An 18,600-nucleotide genomic window follows, 5' to 3' on the forward strand; every position below is an offset into this window, starting at 1 on the left:
CTCTCGCCGAGAGCTTTTTTTTACCTCTGTCCATGCACGATTTTGGCGTTTGTCTTTACGTTTCGGAAAAAAAAATACCACCAAAATGATCCTTAAGACTGAGATGTTATCAAAAAATGTGTCAGATGAGTTTTCTCGCAAATTAGCCGCATCCACGTATAAGCCGTACCCTTAAAATGACCTTAAAATGGTTGAATTTGACGATTTCTCGAGTATAAGCCCCCCCTGGTTTACAATTTTCATCTCCATATTCATGGTTTTAATAGGGAGTATAAATGTGTTACTTTGAAAAATACAGTACAATTTTGAGTGTTGTTGGGGTCTGTTATTTAAAATAAATCGATATTTAGGTATTAATTTAACCTGTTGTGCTCCATTTAACATGTTTGTTCTTGGTTTCTCCAAAATATGCAATTTAGCATATTTTTTCGCGTATAAGCTGCCTGACTATAAGCCACACCCTTAAAATTGCCTAAAAATCATTGAATTTTTCTTTTTCTTTTCTTAAAATGGTTGAATTTGACGATTTATCTCGCGTTTTGCGTATAAATTGTGCGCATATAAGCCGTATATTTGATTCAGTCAGAGGTTTTTAAAGTTACAAATATGGCTTGTATGTGAAAATATGGTGAAAATATGCCTTGCTCAAATTAAATTGACATATCTGTCATTAAGGAAGAATCGTTGTGAGAGAAATGAGTGAAAAGTTGAGAATATTTGTTTAATATTTATTGCCCCGCCCATTGTTTTTCTATTTAATCACCCGAAAAAATTGGGGAAAATTTTCCCTTTGTACTCTATTTATTTATAAATACTTCAAGTATTAAAAACAAGTTTGTTTTGTTTTTTGGTTAAAAAATATATATGATTTACCAAAACATTTTCGGAGAAAATGTTCCCTTTGTAATCTGTTTACTTTTAAATATTTTAAATAACAAAAACAAGTTTGTTTTATTTTTTGGCAAAAAAATTAAATACAATTTACCAAAAAATTAAGAATATTTTCACCTGCTATAATAGTTAACTTGGTAACTATTTTTAGGCAATACAAAATTAATGCAACATTAGTTTTGATGTAATTATTATCCATTAAACCATATTTTGGATAATTTTGAACCAAAAAAAAGGCCTAAAAATTTAAACAAACATGCTGCGTGACAGGAATATTTAAAAACTAAAATATTCAATTGCATTTATTAAACATTCTCCAGCTACAAAAGGTACACAAAGTAAAAAAAAATAAACTGTGAAAAGTTGAGAATAATTGTTCAATATTTATAGCCACGCCCATTGTTTTAGATTTTAATCACCCAAAAAAATTTTGGGGAACATTTTCCCTTTTTAATCTGTTTATTTTTTTAATACTTTAAATAACAAGAAACTAATTTATTTTGTTATTTAAATACATTAAATAACAAACAAATTTGCAATACAAAATTAATGCAACATTAGTTTGTATGTAATTAATATCCATTACACCATATTTTTGATTAATTTGTGAACCAAAAAAGGCCTAAAATTTTCAACGAACATGCTGCGTGACAGGAATTTTTAAAAACTAAAATATTAAACATTCTCCGGCTACAAAAGGTGAGCAAAAAACAAAAAATAAACCCCTGTTGTCATCCGCCATTTGCTAGTTATTACCCAATCGTTGTTTCAAACTGCAACACGTCATAAAAACAAGATGCTACATCGCTAACGGCGAGCGCGATGAACTCCGGGCGGTGGCATTTATGAAGTCAGGGCGCCTCGTATTAATTGACTTCATCATCTGCGCAAAAGGTTTGGCCGCCTGCACGGAAAATGATGGTCTACGTTTCGCAGATGAGAAAGGGTCAATTATCGTATAACGCCGCATCGCGGCGGAGTTATTATGTTTATACGGCGAGTGATAAGTCAGGGGTGATGCTGTCAGTTTTTATGACTCCACGCCCAGCGGTAATAAAACCTGCCCTTCTTTTTCCGAGTGGGTCTTTCCACTCCGGCAAGAACGCAAAGTGCCCGATGGAGACGGTCCCTGAACGCAACAGCGGCAAGAGCTTGAATAATTCATCGACTTTAAATGGGGTGAATAGAATGCGCGGGATCGTCTTGTGTTGTTTGTAGCTACGTTCAAAACAAAATGGCTCCCGCCGGTGTTTGGTGAGGGATCGAGTAACGGGAATGGTGGCGAAGGGGAGCTCAGATTGCGACGGAGGGCAGAGGTCAAGACAAGAGTTTACAGTGATATTATACTTGGGTCTTGGTAATATTTGTCAAGGCTGGGTTTTACTATGGGTAATGAGGGTGGCAGGGCAAGGTGCAATACATTTGGGGGTGCGCTCATATTGGCCTGCCCAATGTTTTTGATTACCAAACAATTTTTGTTCGATAATTTTCCCTTTGTGCTTTTTTTTTTAGAATCTGTTCATTTTTAAATACTTTTCTTAACAAAAAGAGTGAAAAAATTAAAATAGATATATGCATATATAGATATATATATGCCTGTATAGAAATATATATGCATATATAGACATATATATATATGCATGTATAGACATATATGCATGCATAGCCATATATGCATGTATAGCCATATATATGCATATATAGACATATATGCATATACATACATATATATGAATAAACATACATATATATGCATATACATACATATATATGCATATATATACATGTATATGCATTTACAGACATATATATGCATATACATACATATATATGCATATGTATGTATTTATATGCATATACATACATATATATGCATATGTATACATATATATGCATATACATACAGATATATGCATATACATACAGATATATGCATATGTATAAATATATGTGCATATATACATATGTATGCATATACATACAGATATACATATGCATATACAGACATATATATGCATATACATACATATATACATATGCATATACAGACATATATATGCATATACGTACATTTATTTGCATATACAGACATATATATGCATATACTTACATATATATATATATATATATATATATATATATATATATATATATATATATATATATATATATATATATATATATATATATATATATATATATATATATATATATATATATATATATATATATATATATATATATATATATATATATATATATATATATATATATATATATATATATATATATATATATATATATATATATATATATATATATATATATATATATATATATATATATATATATATATATATACATATATATATATGCATATACATTATATATATATACATATAGATATGCATATATATATATGCATATACATATATATATACATATATATATATATATATATATATATATATATATATATATATATATATATATATATATATATATATATATATATATATATATATGCATATACATATATATACACATATATATATACATATATATGCATATATACATATATACACATATACATACATCGCGTTTTTTTGTTTATGGTGGCCTTGTTTGGTCTAGACTAACCGCAATATTCGAGTCATTACTGTAATCTTGTGCTGCTATATATGGGATGGCCTGTGTTTTTGGTTGGGAGGGCAACGTCTGGTCTGCCCAGGGTGCAAAATTAGCTAGGTCCGCCTCTGCTATATGCACCCAGTGAGTTACTGGCAATAAAAATGTGGTAAAACAGGACAAAACCAAACAATTTCTGCTTCATGCACATTTTGGGTTTCAACTCTGGAACATGAATTTTTTCGGAGAGCATCTTTTTCAGCACGGAATGACCTTGCGGATGACGCGTTGTTCTATCACAAGACACGAGATATGCATCCGGGATTAAAAATGCATGTCAGCGTCGGGTCTAAATTGCGTAGCGCGATGCACCCGATAGGACGCCGCTATCATGAAGCAATTATCCATAAACAGGGATGTCAGGCTCCGAGGAGGGAGGCCATTATGAGTCGGCATAATTGATTTAAGCATGAAGTCAGTGTAGCATGACTTAAAGTCGCCGCCATCTTGAGTATGGAAGTAGTGGGGGAAAACATGTCGTGTTGGATTTTTAGCGAAGGGTTAAACTTCTACCGAAAAAGCAATCCGACATTTTTTTTGTCATTTGCTTTCCAAACTCTTGGAAAATAAACTAGCACGCCGCAACGCAATGCATTCATCAATAATAATAACACGATCAATCTTGATTAGCGCAGCCTGGTGACTCATGGTGAAATGTTTATTGCATTATGTAGATGATAAATTTGGTATAATCACAGTGACGGTTGCAAATCTGTCTTCATGTTAGCTTTTTCTCAGAAGCGACTACGAATCAAGGGCTAATGCATATAACTAAGTTAACGAAAAAAACTTTGGATGAATAAATATATAACCCATATGAAGTTATTCTCAAAAATGTATCAAGAGGAATCAAAGAAACACAAAAGTATTGCAATAACTCATTAATAAATGACTTTGTCCTCCCAGAATGATTGCAAACTACTGTATTTACTTGCATATAGGCCGTACCGTATTTTCACGACTATAAGGCGCACTTAAAAGTCTTAAATTCTCTCCAAAATAGACAGTGCGCCTTATATATGGAAAAAACTGAAAACTAAAAACGAAAAAGCACCACTGTCGGATATTAAAAAAAACAAAAACGCCTGAACTGAAACAATACTGTTAAATACGCAGATGCCATCTTAGTTTACAAAATCTTCCATCATATAGCTCCTCCCCTACTGCAAGATTTTATACAAAAAAATCCAAAACATAAAAAATGGCTGGCTCTAGAGGTGACTGTGTAGTGAGTGCTTCATACCTGGAAGTCAATAGCAATTACCGTATTTTCACGACGATAAGGCGCACTTAAAAGTCTTAAATTTTCTCCAAAATAGACAGTGCGCCTTATAATACAGTGCGCCTTATAATACAGTGCGCCTTATATATGGAAAATGTCATTCATTGAGGGTGCGCCTTATAATGCGGTGCGCCTTATAGTCGTGAAAATACGGTAATTACAAATAATGTTCCAATCTATGACTTCTTAGTCATTTTCTGCAGTAAACAATGATAAAAAAATTGAAATATTTGCAGAGGGATTCATTCCACAGCCTTCAAAGTAGACCACCTTAAGCATTTGGCATGCACTCTACTAATAATTTGGAACGAAATAGGGCAGGGCTATGAAAGAGAACGTTTTTCAGGACGCTGATTGACTTGAAATAGTCCCTTGAAAGCAGACGGTCATGAAAAATTAAAATGGCCGCTTCTGTGGCTGACGACTCGGCTGATTTCAAGTGGAATGAAGGATTTTTCCCTTTTCTCGCAGCAGCAAATGAATTATGGAGATGCCCGATTCCGCCATTTCCGGCCGGCCCTGCTCCCTCACCCTCCTGTTCGCGATTGTTTTGATCCTCATATGTATCCTGAGAATATGCGGGTGCAAATATTACTTGTGGTCATGTAAACTTTGAGAGCTCTTAGCCTGTCAAGCTAAAAAAATAAACAATTTTTACTTACTTATCGTATTTTCTCGCATATAAGCCGCCTCCACATATAAGTCGCACCCTAAGAATTGCCTTAAAATCGTTGAATTTTACAATTTCTCTCGTATAAGCCGCCCCCTGATTCACAATGTTCACCTCCATATTTGTAGTTTTAATAGGAAGTACAAATGTCTTATTTTGAAGGGAGTTTCTTCCAAAAAAAAGTATGGTATTCCACGTTATGCAAATAATGACGACGCATATAAGACGCCTCCACATATAAGTCTCACCCTAAGAATTGTCTTAAAATCGTTGAATTTTACAATTTCCCTCGTATAAGCCGCCCCCTGATTCACAATTTTCACCCTCCATATTCGTAGTTTTAATAGGAAGTACTAATGTCTTATTTTGAATGGAGTTTCTTCCAAAAAAAGTATGGTATTCCACGTTATGCAAATAATGACAATAACGAAAATAAAAGCATTCAATTCAATTCAATAATCCAAATTTTAAAAACAAACAAAAAATCAACAAATACTACGATTTAAAGCAACAGTGCAACACGCAAAAATGTATTCAAGTGAAATATTAAGTATGACTGACCAATCCATGGACAGGAAATGTCTAAGATTCTTGTTTTGACTTTTAACCAGAAAAAACTCTTATTTTATTTCTTCTCTTTCTTTCATTTCAGTTCGTCTGACTACTTGAAATTTGGCTCACGTTTGGCGCAATGTGTCCATTAAAAGCAGCTCATTTGGCGGTAATTTATAGAGCAATTGTCCGATCATTAAAATTGATGGATCCCTTGAAGAAAATGGAGTCCGTTGACTCCAACGTCTTGTAAATGGCAGACGTGTTCTCATTTTTTTTTGCAGATTCTTTTCCTTTTATATATGCTGAGTCGGTTCTTTTGAGATTTCTTCGTTCTAGCTCCAAAAAGTTCCGCATTTTTTCAGTTAGTGCCAATGGCGGAGCTTGATCGCTAATACGAGAGGAGTATATACTATTTTTTGTTAGGAAGTAGTCGTGCGTTATCCTATTGTGAGGACATTTGTGTGCATCATTTTCAGTATATTTTGAAGGGAATACAAAAGCAAACAACCCTCGATAGGTTGCATCTGAAAGTCAGGGTGGAGGCGGGGCCAATAAAGCCAACCCGGGAGAAGAAAGGTATCAAAATGTCAAACAAATTTAGAATGAAGTTTAGTGTAAGGTTAGATTAAACTTATTTTTGAGTGTATCTGCATCGTAATGCAAGTTCATTTAAATGTTTGTTATGTTACGAGCGCGTTGCCGTGCAAAAAGTCTAATTTTAGTACTATTAGACTCATTTTAGTACTAGCAAACCACTAGTTATTTGTTACTTTGTTAATAGATGGCAAATTAGAACAAATCAAAATATTTTTCCAATCCAATATCCTGTTTTTAGTGTTTTTTCAGAGGGTTGGAACAAATTAATTTATTTTTAGTTCATTTCAATGGGAAACATTCATTTGAGTTACAAGAAAATCGACATACAAGCTCTGTCTCGGAACGGATTAAGGTCATATCTCGAGGTACTACTGTACTTTCTTTCTTATTACATTGATGCGACTTATAGTCCGAAAAACATGGTCCTGTATACGACTTTAGCATTGCTATTTTTCTTCGCTTGGACTTTACATTAGTGGTGTAAAATATATGGCTCGCGGGCCAGAAGTGGCCCACTGGGGGTCCAAACTAATTCACTCATTCATACCATCCAATTTTTTTTTTGTATTTTTCGTCATGGGAGATTGAAAACTCCAATTATTTAATATTCAACTTTTGCAATTTTTTGAGGGACTCTGTGCTAACCTTAGACTTTAGACCTTAGACCTTAGAATGTCCCTACCTTGTGGACATCCTGTTTGTGGCTCCATTTTTTTAACTAGGTCTACAATGTCTTGTGTGTCTTATTACTAAAAACCCGGAAATTTCCCGAAAACAGGATGAAATAAATGTCTAATTCCTAACCCATTACTTCATTAACGTTTTTTCGCTTTGAAAACACTGTCACTAAGGCGGCTAACGAACTAGCAAAGAACCCAAAAACACCCCAAAACCAACTGTAAATTCCTTCTAATCAATAAAAAACATACAGAAAGTGACAGAATGCTTCTCTACATGCTAATTGTCCATTTTTTATGCACATATGTCTTAGAATTGATATCATATAACTCTTCTTGACCCCAAGTAAAGAGACAGTCAAATTCCCTAGACCGACTCGAGCCTAAGAGGACAAACCCAAAATTTGGAAGTTGTTTTTAAAGTGAAACACGCCCAAAATAGAAGTAACGTTACCAATTTTCATCATTGTTTCTAAACAGGAACATCTCAAAAGCCCCGTTCGCTAATGGATAAACATCACCGCTAACGGACTACTGCTAATGCATCAAATACCCGCATCGGCAGTCCGATCCGGATAAATAACAGCGTTTATTTCCAGTCTCTTAAGTGCTCCGGGGGGCCTCGATGGACGGAAGCGTCTGACAGCCCTTCAAGCCCTTCCCAGATTTACATCGCCACATGTGATGGAAATCAAGTGAGATCTTGCACATTTGCTACGTTCGGGTCTGGTGCTTTGACCTCAATTCCCGAATAACGAGCACACACAAAAAACAGCGTTGGATTGGAGTTCAACATCAGGCTATAAACCCCCGCGTTAATTCAATTAGAAACATTTTTGCATACCCATACTGGGCTCAGGCAGTACAAAAGGCAGCTTAGACTGGGGGTCCGGAAATATAATCTTTCCTTGTTTACATAAAGGAGGCCATGGAAAAATTAACCCGATGTCAGGAGCAGGCTCGCGAGCCGTATATGGCTCCCTGCTTAACTTTATGTTAAATTGCATTGGTTAGATATGAAGTACCGATTGTGAAGCTCTGTTAAAAGATAGAAATATTTTCGTATATTTAGCGCCAAGCAGGGTTTTGAATATAGTGTGAAAATTTGAGTGATTATTTTTGCACATTTGTAACAGTATTTAGCAACTCTGATATTTAGAGCTAAATTGCTAAGTGCTCAATCTAAGCTGTAAGTCTAGATGTTAAGTCTACATCTGAAAAGTAAATGTTAAATATAAATATTTAATGTAAATTCAACTATAAATCTTGGGTAATATGCAAATTCAAATGATCGGTAACAGGAAGTTACAAAATAAAAGCCGGAGGAGCATTGATATTTTGCATTGATATTTTGCATTGATATTTTGCATTGATATTTTGCATTGATATTTTGCATTGATATTTTGCATTGATATTTTGCATTGAGATTTTGCATTGAGATTTTGCATTGAGATTTTGCATTGAGATTTTGCATTGAGATTTTGCATTGAGATTTTGCATTGAGATTTTGTATTGAGATTTTGCATTGATATTTTGCATTGAGATTTTGCATTGAGATTTTGCATTGAGGTTTTGCATTGAGGTTTTGCATTGAGGTTTTGCATTGAGGTTTTGCATTGAGGTTTTGCATTGAGGTTTTGCATTGAGGTTTTGCATTGAGGTTTTGCTTTGAGGTTTTGCATTGAGGTTTTGCATTGAGAGTTTGCATTGAGATTTTGCATTGAGATTTTGCATTGAGAATTAGCAACACATGAGATTTGGTAGTGAGAGTTGGCATTGAGATTTGGCAGTGAGATTTGAAAGTATATAGAGATATATAGAGATATATAGAGATATATAGAGATATATAGAGATATATAGAGATATATAGAGATATATAGAGATATATAGAGATATATAGAGATATATAGAGATATATAGAGATATATAGAGATATATAGAGATATATAGAGATATATAGAGATATATAGAGATATATAGAGATATATAGAGATATATAGAGATATATAGAGATATATAGAGATATATAGAGATATATAGAGATATATAGAGATATATAGAGATATATAGAGATATATAGAGATATATAGAGATATATAGAGATATATAGAGATATATAGAGATATATAGAGATATATAGAGATATGTAGAGATATATAGAGATATATAGAGATATATAGAGATATATAGAGATATATAGAGATAAAGATATAGATAGATAGTTATATAGATATAGAAATATATATAAAAAATTGAATTGTAACACTAAAAAACCCTTAAACTTATGGTCGTGTGTTTAAAAACACATCCTCAATCTATTCTGATCTTTTCTGCCCAGATTTGAAAAGATGACAAACGCCAAAATGGGAATAAATCAAATGTCGGGGTGCTGGGATTAGAGCGCCTCGTTGTTGCGGGGTGAAAAAAGCCCTTTGACAACCCTAGGGGGATTTTAGGGGGGTGGAAGGGGGTTCGTCGCAGGCTTTAAGCGGATCTATTTTCACAGCTACGATAACCAGGAAGAGCAAAGCGGGATGGATAGCAAGCCTGCAGCTAACGTTGCTGTCTGGCTCCGCCCACCTCCCAAGACTCCAAAAAGCAACGTGGCTCTGCGGTAAAACAGTTTTTTGTTGAGCTTTTAACACGAGGCGGCCTGGTTCTTCTCGCTTTCGTCATCCATCCCTGCTCACAAAAGGTGTGTCCTATTCTCCCCTGTGGATTGGTCCACCCCAAACCCCCCCACCCCACTTCAACACCCCCCTAATGGGAATGGATGATAGCTGCAGTGTCCTCGCGGCTTTGTAACAAAAAAAGCAGAGTAGAACACTTCTAAAACGCGACAAAAGCTAAGGTTCTTCTTTCGTAGCGTACATAAGACGACTAGCGAGCTAATAATTTCATTACTCGGATTCAAATGAGTATCCACGAGAAGATATTTACTCCCAAAATGCATTATGGGTCATCTGTTTGCATAAGTATGCAATGGAAGTCATGTGAGCTCCAGGAAATATCATTTAGAGGTGAATGCTATTAGCTAGCAGCTTGCATGCAAACATCAACAATAGCATTAGCATGCCCTAGAGGGCAATAAAGTTATTAAGCATAAAAAAATAAAAAGCACTTAAGGTGAGTCAATGTCAAAACACTCGCTTCGAGTTACAAAAGTAGTATTTTATTTACTTTATGATGATATTACGGTAATATTTCGCTATTTTGAGCATGAATTATCGCAGATTTGTCACATGGTGGCGTGTATCCGCGAAATATATGCACTGTTTATAGTGTAGGAACAAAAATAAGAGTTAAAAGTGGAAATTATATTGAATTTACGTGAAAAAAACATTGCGGTTTTTCACCTATTGCGGAAGTCTTGGTACCGATTAACCGCGATAAACGAGGGATTACTGTTTTCCCTTTTTTGGGGGGAATGGATCGAACAAAATACTACAGTGGTACCTTGACATACGAGTGCCCTGACATAGGAGCAATTTGAGATACGAGTCAAATTTCAGGCAAATATTTCTCTTGAGATACAAGAATATACTATTTTTTTCTTTTTTAATTTTTTTGTTGACTTTTTATCCTTTAAAAGGCTCATCAATACGTTTTATGTTGTTTTTTTTATTCTATTCATAAAAATAGCCAAAATAAAACAGAATACAATTCAGAATATTTTCTATTTATTTCAAATTTTATTCAATAGAAAACATTCAGAATTCAGATTGTTTTTTTATTATATTTAATTTTTTGTTGATTTTTAATCCTTTAAAAGGCGAATCAACACATTTTATTTCGTTTACTATCCTATCCATAAAAAAACCCAAAATAAAACGTAATACAATTCGGAATATTTTCTATTTATTTTAAATTTTTAGTCAAAAGAAAACATTCCGTATAACAGATATTATTTTCGCATGGTTGCGCAATAACTTCATCATTTTGATGCCCGTCAAAACCGCTTAGTTTTTTATCAAACGACTTTCCAACACACACACACACACACATCATGATCCAGCGATAAGAGTATCAACCTCAGCACTTTTTTCCCCTTTTTTCGCTCCCAGCCTAAATTATTCCTCTTACTCCTTACGCTGGATATCAAATGAACAGGGGAAGAAAAGCCCGATTTGACTAAAAAAAAAAAAAAAAAAAGGGAAGCGCGTGTGGGCTCGGAAGTGTTGTATAAATCAGATATAATCATCGTCGACTTGTCCCACATGGGCTTTAAAGTTTTCCCACTGGCCCTCGTGAGAGTCAATAAAGAAATGGAAAACACACACGCCCAGATAAGAAGAGTGTTGGAGAAATGTGGTGCTGAAGGACAGTTCCACTCAAAAATAAATGGGGGAGCTGTCCATGGTCTATTTTGTATTTTGCCCATAACAACTAAGTTTGATGAAGGCAGTGGACGTCCATTTTTTTTGGTGGAAAATGGGAAGTCTAATAAATATATATATATATGTATATAGTTTTTGCATGGTCAGACAGGGGTTGGTTCGCCGGGTGCTTTAACGTCAACTTGATTTCACGTGGGCCAGACCATTTTAGATATAATATTTAGATTCTTTTTTTATAAATGGATTAAAAGAACTGGGTTAAAAGCCCCGAATATTCCGTTTTTTATAGATCTAAAACAATGTTTATTTTAGCTTTTTTTATATATTTTTAGATTTTATAAAATGATTTTTGAACTAAAAACAGAAAAAAATGATTAAAAAAATTAATTATTGATAGAACTACTATAACTACTACTACTACTGCAACTACTATTACAACTACTATAGCTACTACTACTGCAACTACGATTACAACTACTATAGCTACTACTACTGCAACTACGATTACAACTACTATAGCTACTACTACTGCAACTACTATTACAACTACTATAGCTACTACTACTGCAACTACTATTACAACTACGATAGCTACTACTACTGCAACTACTATTACAACTACTATAGCTACTACTACTGCAACTACGATTACAACTACTATAGCTACTACTACTGCAACTACGATTACAACTACTATAGCTACTACTACTGCAACTACTATTACAACTACTATAGCTACTACTACTGCAACTACTATTACAACTACGATAGCTACTACTACTGCAACTACTACTACTGCAACTACTACTACTGCAACTACTACTGCTGCAACTACTACTACTGCAACTACTACTACTGCAACTACTACTACTGCAACTACTACTACTGCAACTACCACTACTGCAACTACCACTACTGCAACTACCATTACTGCAACTACTATTACAGCTACTATAGCTACTACTACTGCAACTACTATTACAGCTACTGCAACTACCACTACTGCAACTACTATTACAGCTACTATAGCTACTACTACTACAACTACCACTACTGCAACTACTATTACAGCTACTATGGCTACTACTACTGCAACTACCACTACTGCAACTACTATTACAGCTACTATATATAGCTAGTAATTAAAATTATTGATTTTAAAGGGGGAAAATCAGGACAATTCCTACAATATTCATTTTCTGACCCACTAATCCTCACAAGGAGGGTGCTGGAGCCCAGCTAACACCCTAAATCAATAATCAGACAGTCACATGACACAAAAACACAAAGAGCAACAATTCACATACAAACCTAACTGCAATTTAGACACAAAAATAAGTTGCAGGTACTATTCTGAGCTAAATAAATGATGATGTGCTATCTGTGCCTGTCGCTAATTTTGTTCTACCTCAATTGTCAAGCAGTAATTTGGTTGACAGGCCAATTTCATAAGCTGTCAATGCCTGATACATACTCAGGGATCCATTCTGTCAGTATGGGCATATCTGCTGCTGACACCATCTGCGTAACACACACATACACACACATATACACACACTCAAAACACACACTCAAGCGTCCCACAGCTTGCCTTACAAGAGCCGCCGTGTCAAATCGTTGAATTATTCCAGGAGCTCACCGGGGGAATAGGAGGTGCATGTCATCCAAATGTGCCAATCGCAAATCTTTCCTGGCCAAACGTTACGTCACAGAATTACTCTCCTCCCCCGACCATAGGGGAGGGGGGTCATTCTGTGCTTTTGAATCCTGCTATGTGCTAAAGCTCAACAATTAGTGCCATTGATTGGGGGAGAGTGTGGCTCAGAGCCCAATACAATTTAGGCTGGTTTCATTTCCTAGCTAGCAATTGAAAAGCGTTGTCTTATAACATTAGCGCGTCATTGATTTTTAGAACGCTAACACCGAAGCTAAAATGAGTGGATGCAGTAATGAAACATATACAGTAAATACCTTGACATACGAGTACCCCGACATATGAGCTATTTGAGATACGAGTACAATTTGGAGCTCCCTGGTGTAATAATCTCTATGAGTACTGGGCGGAGCATTGCATTTTTTCAGTATATACTAGTTTTTGATGGCAAATGGTCGTGCGTTATCTTATTGTGAGGATTTGTGAGAGAACATTTTGGGAATATTTTGAAGGGAATACAAAAGCAAACAACCCTTGATAGGTTGCAGCTGAAAGTCAGGGTGGAGGCGGGGCTAATAGAGCCAATAGAGGAGATAGGTATCAAAATGTCAAACTAAATTAGAATTAAGTTTAGTGTAAGGTTAGATCAAGGGTGTTGGTTCAAGGGCTGCTTTGACAACAACTCGATTTCATGTTGGCCGGACCATTTTAGATATAATAGATATAATATTTAGATTTTTTTTTAAATGTATTAAAAGCCTGGAATATTTTTTATTTATCAATCTAAAACAATATTTATTTTAACAATTTTTATATATCATTTTAGATTTTACAAAATTATTTTTGAACTAAAAAACACCAAAAGAATGATTAAAAAATTACAATTATTGATATAAAAGGGGTAAAATCAGGAAATTTAATAAACATCTATACTCTTTATTTTAATTTGATCTTAAAACAAAAAGTCGGCACTCATGATTTACTTTCTTGGGCCACACAAAATGATGTAGCGGGCCATATTTGGCCTGCAAGCCGCCACTTTGACACCTGTAGGTTAGATTAAATTTATTTTTGAGTGTCTGCATCAATCAAGTTCATTTAAATTAGTTAATGTTATGTTATGAGCGCTTTGCCATGCAAAAAAAGGTTTTCCGTCCAATTTTAGTACTATTAAACACATTTTAGTACTATTAATCCACTAGTTATTTGTATATTTTGTGATTATATGAGGAGAATTGCTCCGTATACTTATTGGGTGGACCATAAACTTCAAAACCCAATCAGAAAACACATCTGATCCAAATGAAGAAATAAATGCAATTTTTTTCCAAACTAAAACTACAATCCTAAAAACCTTGGATTTAGAAGGCAATGCAAATTGGCCCCATAACGGGATTAATCATAAACCCTGTCAGTAATAATAATCCATTGTCGACTGTCCTTCAAGAAACAAGGTGCACTAATGAGGATAATTATCACCCTTTTAAATCATTCTTTTTCCAATTTCCAGAAGGCCAAATGTCAAGGTAAAAAAGCTTTTAAAATGACGTTAGAACCGATTTTAAGCGCAAAAAAAGGTTGAATTCGGTTCACTCGTTAAGCTAACGTAGCACTAACGTTATGTAAACAAACTATGATTATGCAAAACTGGAAATTGTGTGGATGAATGATATCCCACAGCTCACAAGGATTAGTTACAAACACCCACTCCTCAATTATGAGCGTAAAACTCTTATGAGTGTCCCATATAGCCGTTACACAACCTGCTCTACTTCATCAGCAGCCAATCACAGGCTTCGTAACGTCTTCACTTGGATTTAAGCGTGCGAGGCCCACCGAGAGGGTCTTCCCGCAAAAATAAAAGCATCAAATATCATAAAATACTTGACTGGGATGCAGAGTGTCTCCACAGTTCCTCAATTAGAAAGACCAAAGGCGAATTATTAAAAAGGCTGGCGCGCTTTGAACGCAAGTGGTGCCGTGACATCACACGACATTTTTGCGAGAATTCCTCAGCGGACGGCACAGCAAATCAAATGTACTTTTTTTAAAAGAAGGGTGCAACAAGTCTTCTGAGTCTATATATATATATATATATATATATATATATATATATATATATATATATATATATATTTATAATATAAACTATAATAACAAACATATATATATATATATGTATAATAAATATATATATATATATATATATATATATATGTGTATGTGTGTGTGTGTGTGTGTGTGTGTGTGTGTGTGTGTGTGTGTACATGTGTGTGTGTGTACATGTGTGTGTGTGTACATGTGTGTGTGTGTACATGTGTGTGTGTGTGTACATGTGTGTACATGTGTGTACATGTGTATGTGTATATGTGTGTATATGTGTGTATATGAGTGTATTTGTGTGTATTTGTGTGTATAGGTGTATGTGTGTACATGTGTATATGTGTACACGTGCATGTGTATACGTGTGTATAGGAGTGTGTGTATGTATATGTGTGTATATGTGTATGTATATGTGTGTATATGTATATGTGTGTATATGTGTATGTATATGTGTGTATATGTATATGTGTGTATGTGTGTGTATGTGTGTATATGTGTGTATTTGTGTATGTATACGTGTGTATATGTGTGTATTTGTGTATGTATGTGTGTATATGTGTATGGATATATATATATATATATATATATATATATATATATATATATATATATATATATATATATATATATATATATATATATATATATATATATATATATATATATATATATATATATATATATATATATATATATATATATATATATATATATATATATATATATATATATATATATATATATATATATATATATTTATATATATATGTACATACATACAGATAAACATAATTCCATTCATTCATTTTCTGCATACCTCATCCTCACAGGGGGTGCTTGATCCTATCCCAACCAACTATAACAACCAGTCAGGGCACAACCTCAATGATTTACCAGCCAATCACAGGTCTTCTAACCAATCAACTACCTCATTGAAGGCAAAAATACGTCGATATTTTGCCATTTTGGCCCCATTTTAAATCCATTTATCCAAACCATCCAATATATCGATCCCAAACGACTGAACCGCTCTACTTTTGATTAAACTGAAACCATATCTATAACCTCCAAATGGGCGCCATGGCAACCCCGAAGCAGGGGGGGGGGGGGGGGCTCAATGTTGAATCGATGGGTCACTGTTGATCCCTCACGCGTACAATCATTCAGAAACAATGAGAAGTCCTTCCATGGGCCTCTTCTGCCTTTTAATCAAAAAGGGAAAGTAATAGAAGTGTAGCGGGGGTGGTCCGGGTGGGCCCATTTCCCCCCCCAACAACCCCCCCGCCCCGCCCAAACGGCAAGGCAGAGTAGAATGGTGTATCTCCTCACCGTCTCCATGCAAGTGTCTGCTTTTATTGCTCCCTTAAGCTCCTTTAACCTCTCTCCGATGCCGGACGGGTGAGCGGGGGTGCCGTAGGAGGGGGGATATATGGGGGTGCCGGAGGAGGGGGAGTTAATGAGGCTGACTGCCAGTCTTTGGACCCAACGTGCTAGGGATTACAGCCAGATTACCCAATTCCTATTCTCCGTTTCTAACCAATTTGCTCCCTTGAAGGGTCGAGGACAAGATGGAGGACGATGGAATTCTTAAATTTGTTAAATTAGCTTCACATGAATACATTTTTTGTAAAATATGTTATAAATCTGAAAGGAATTATAGTCTTATTTTGAGATTATTGCATCTAGACGTCCAATCCGCTACGAAGTGGAAAAATTGGCGGAAACGGATTGGACGTCCTTCACCGTCAATGGCAGCAAATTATGATGATTAATCTCCCAAAAAAAGGCATTTTTTTAATCTAAATGGACAAAGGAAACATTCATGTTTCACACAAAAACATGGGTGATAAAAAAAACCATATAAAAAGACCTCCAAGATTCTCCCGCGCGTACATGTGCGCGTTTAGCGTGCGCACATAAATGTGTGTGCGTAAAAGTTCCACATAACATGTCATTGGACAAAAAGACTTTCCACTATAGTCCATTTATAACCTGTTAGAATAACCACAAAAATAAAAAAAATCCACTTTTTCCCTCCAGCACCCCCTCAAAAAACCCGCGCACATCCATCCCCGGTCCACAAAAAAAATCCCCCTAACCCCCCCTCATAAAAAGACCCCTCTTCTCCCCCCTTTAAGCATGCAAATAACAGCCACCTGTCACGATTTCCTCCGACAAAGAATAGAAAAGTCTTTAGTACTTACGTTTTTCTGCTGCAGTCCCCCGGGCAATAGTGTCCAGGTTTGGACGCGAAGACAGGAACAAAAAGACAAATTCCCGGTGTGGGTGAGTGCCACGAGTGTGTCTTTATCCACAAGCGATGTCCACAGCATCACCGCGTCTGTCCTTCACAGACAGATGTGGACGCTCCTGGACCAAACGCTCCACCTGCAGAGAGAACAGGAAGTGGGAAAAGGACACGGGTAGGAGTCTTCCCTTCAAAATAAAAGCCTATGTATTGACAAAGATCCTATGTTTTTTTATTTTATAGTGTGGAGGAGATTTTCCCCATTTTTTGGAGTGTCTGGTGTCAACAAAAAGTGGGAAGAGATGCACAAGCGCACCTCCTGCAGGCTGAAAAAGGTATTGCACCTGTCTTTTATTTTTATTTTATTGTTTTTATGGGTTAATATTGTGCCAAAATGACAAAGTCATCACAGATATGAAAAAATTAGTGGTTTAAAAAAATGGACATTTAAAAAAATGAATAAAAAAGATTTTAATGAATATTTTTTTAACGCTTGCCGAGTTTTGGCTTCGTTTAGCCAAAAAATGAATATAAAAATATTTTAATGAATATTTTACTGAAATTTGACTGATTTTTTAGGCTAGTTGAGATACATTTTGTATTAAAAAAAATCATTTAATTTCACTCTGAGTCAGACACTGTTATGTATCTATTTGTTTAGCAAAAAAAATGAATAAAAAAATATTTTAATAAATATTTTACTGAAATTTGACAGATTTCTTAGGCTAGTTGAGATACATTTTGTATTAAAAAAATCATTTAATTTCACTCTCAGTCATACACTGTTATATATCTGGATTATTTCAAATTCTAAGGGACGTGGAATACATATTTTGAAAAAAAAACTAGTAAATAAAAGGCAGCTTTTCACTTGAGTGGGAAAATCAATCGGAAGCCA

The 18,600-nt window shown here is 34.8% G+C and overlaps 1 protein-coding gene across 9 annotated transcripts in view; it reads right to left on the reverse strand.

The window, feature by feature from the left end:
- The window catches only part of nrxn2b (neurexin 2b), a 369,603-nt gene extending 351,754 nt beyond the window's left edge, over positions 1-17,849 (reverse strand). For all 9 annotated transcript variants that reach the window (XM_077741584.1, XM_077741583.1, XM_077741586.1 and 6 more), the window contains exon 1: positions 17,659-17,849. The gene's annotated coding sequence lies outside the window, so the exon portion shown is untranslated. The remainder of the gene's footprint in view (positions 1-17,658) is intronic.
- Between the last annotated feature and the right edge of the window lie 751 nt (positions 17,850-18,600).

This window comes from Stigmatopora nigra, chromosome 20 (genome assembly GCF_051989575.1).
Source record: "Stigmatopora nigra isolate UIUO_SnigA chromosome 20, RoL_Snig_1.1, whole genome shotgun sequence".
Lineage (NCBI taxonomy): Eukaryota > Metazoa > Chordata > Actinopteri > Syngnathiformes > Syngnathidae > Stigmatopora > Stigmatopora nigra.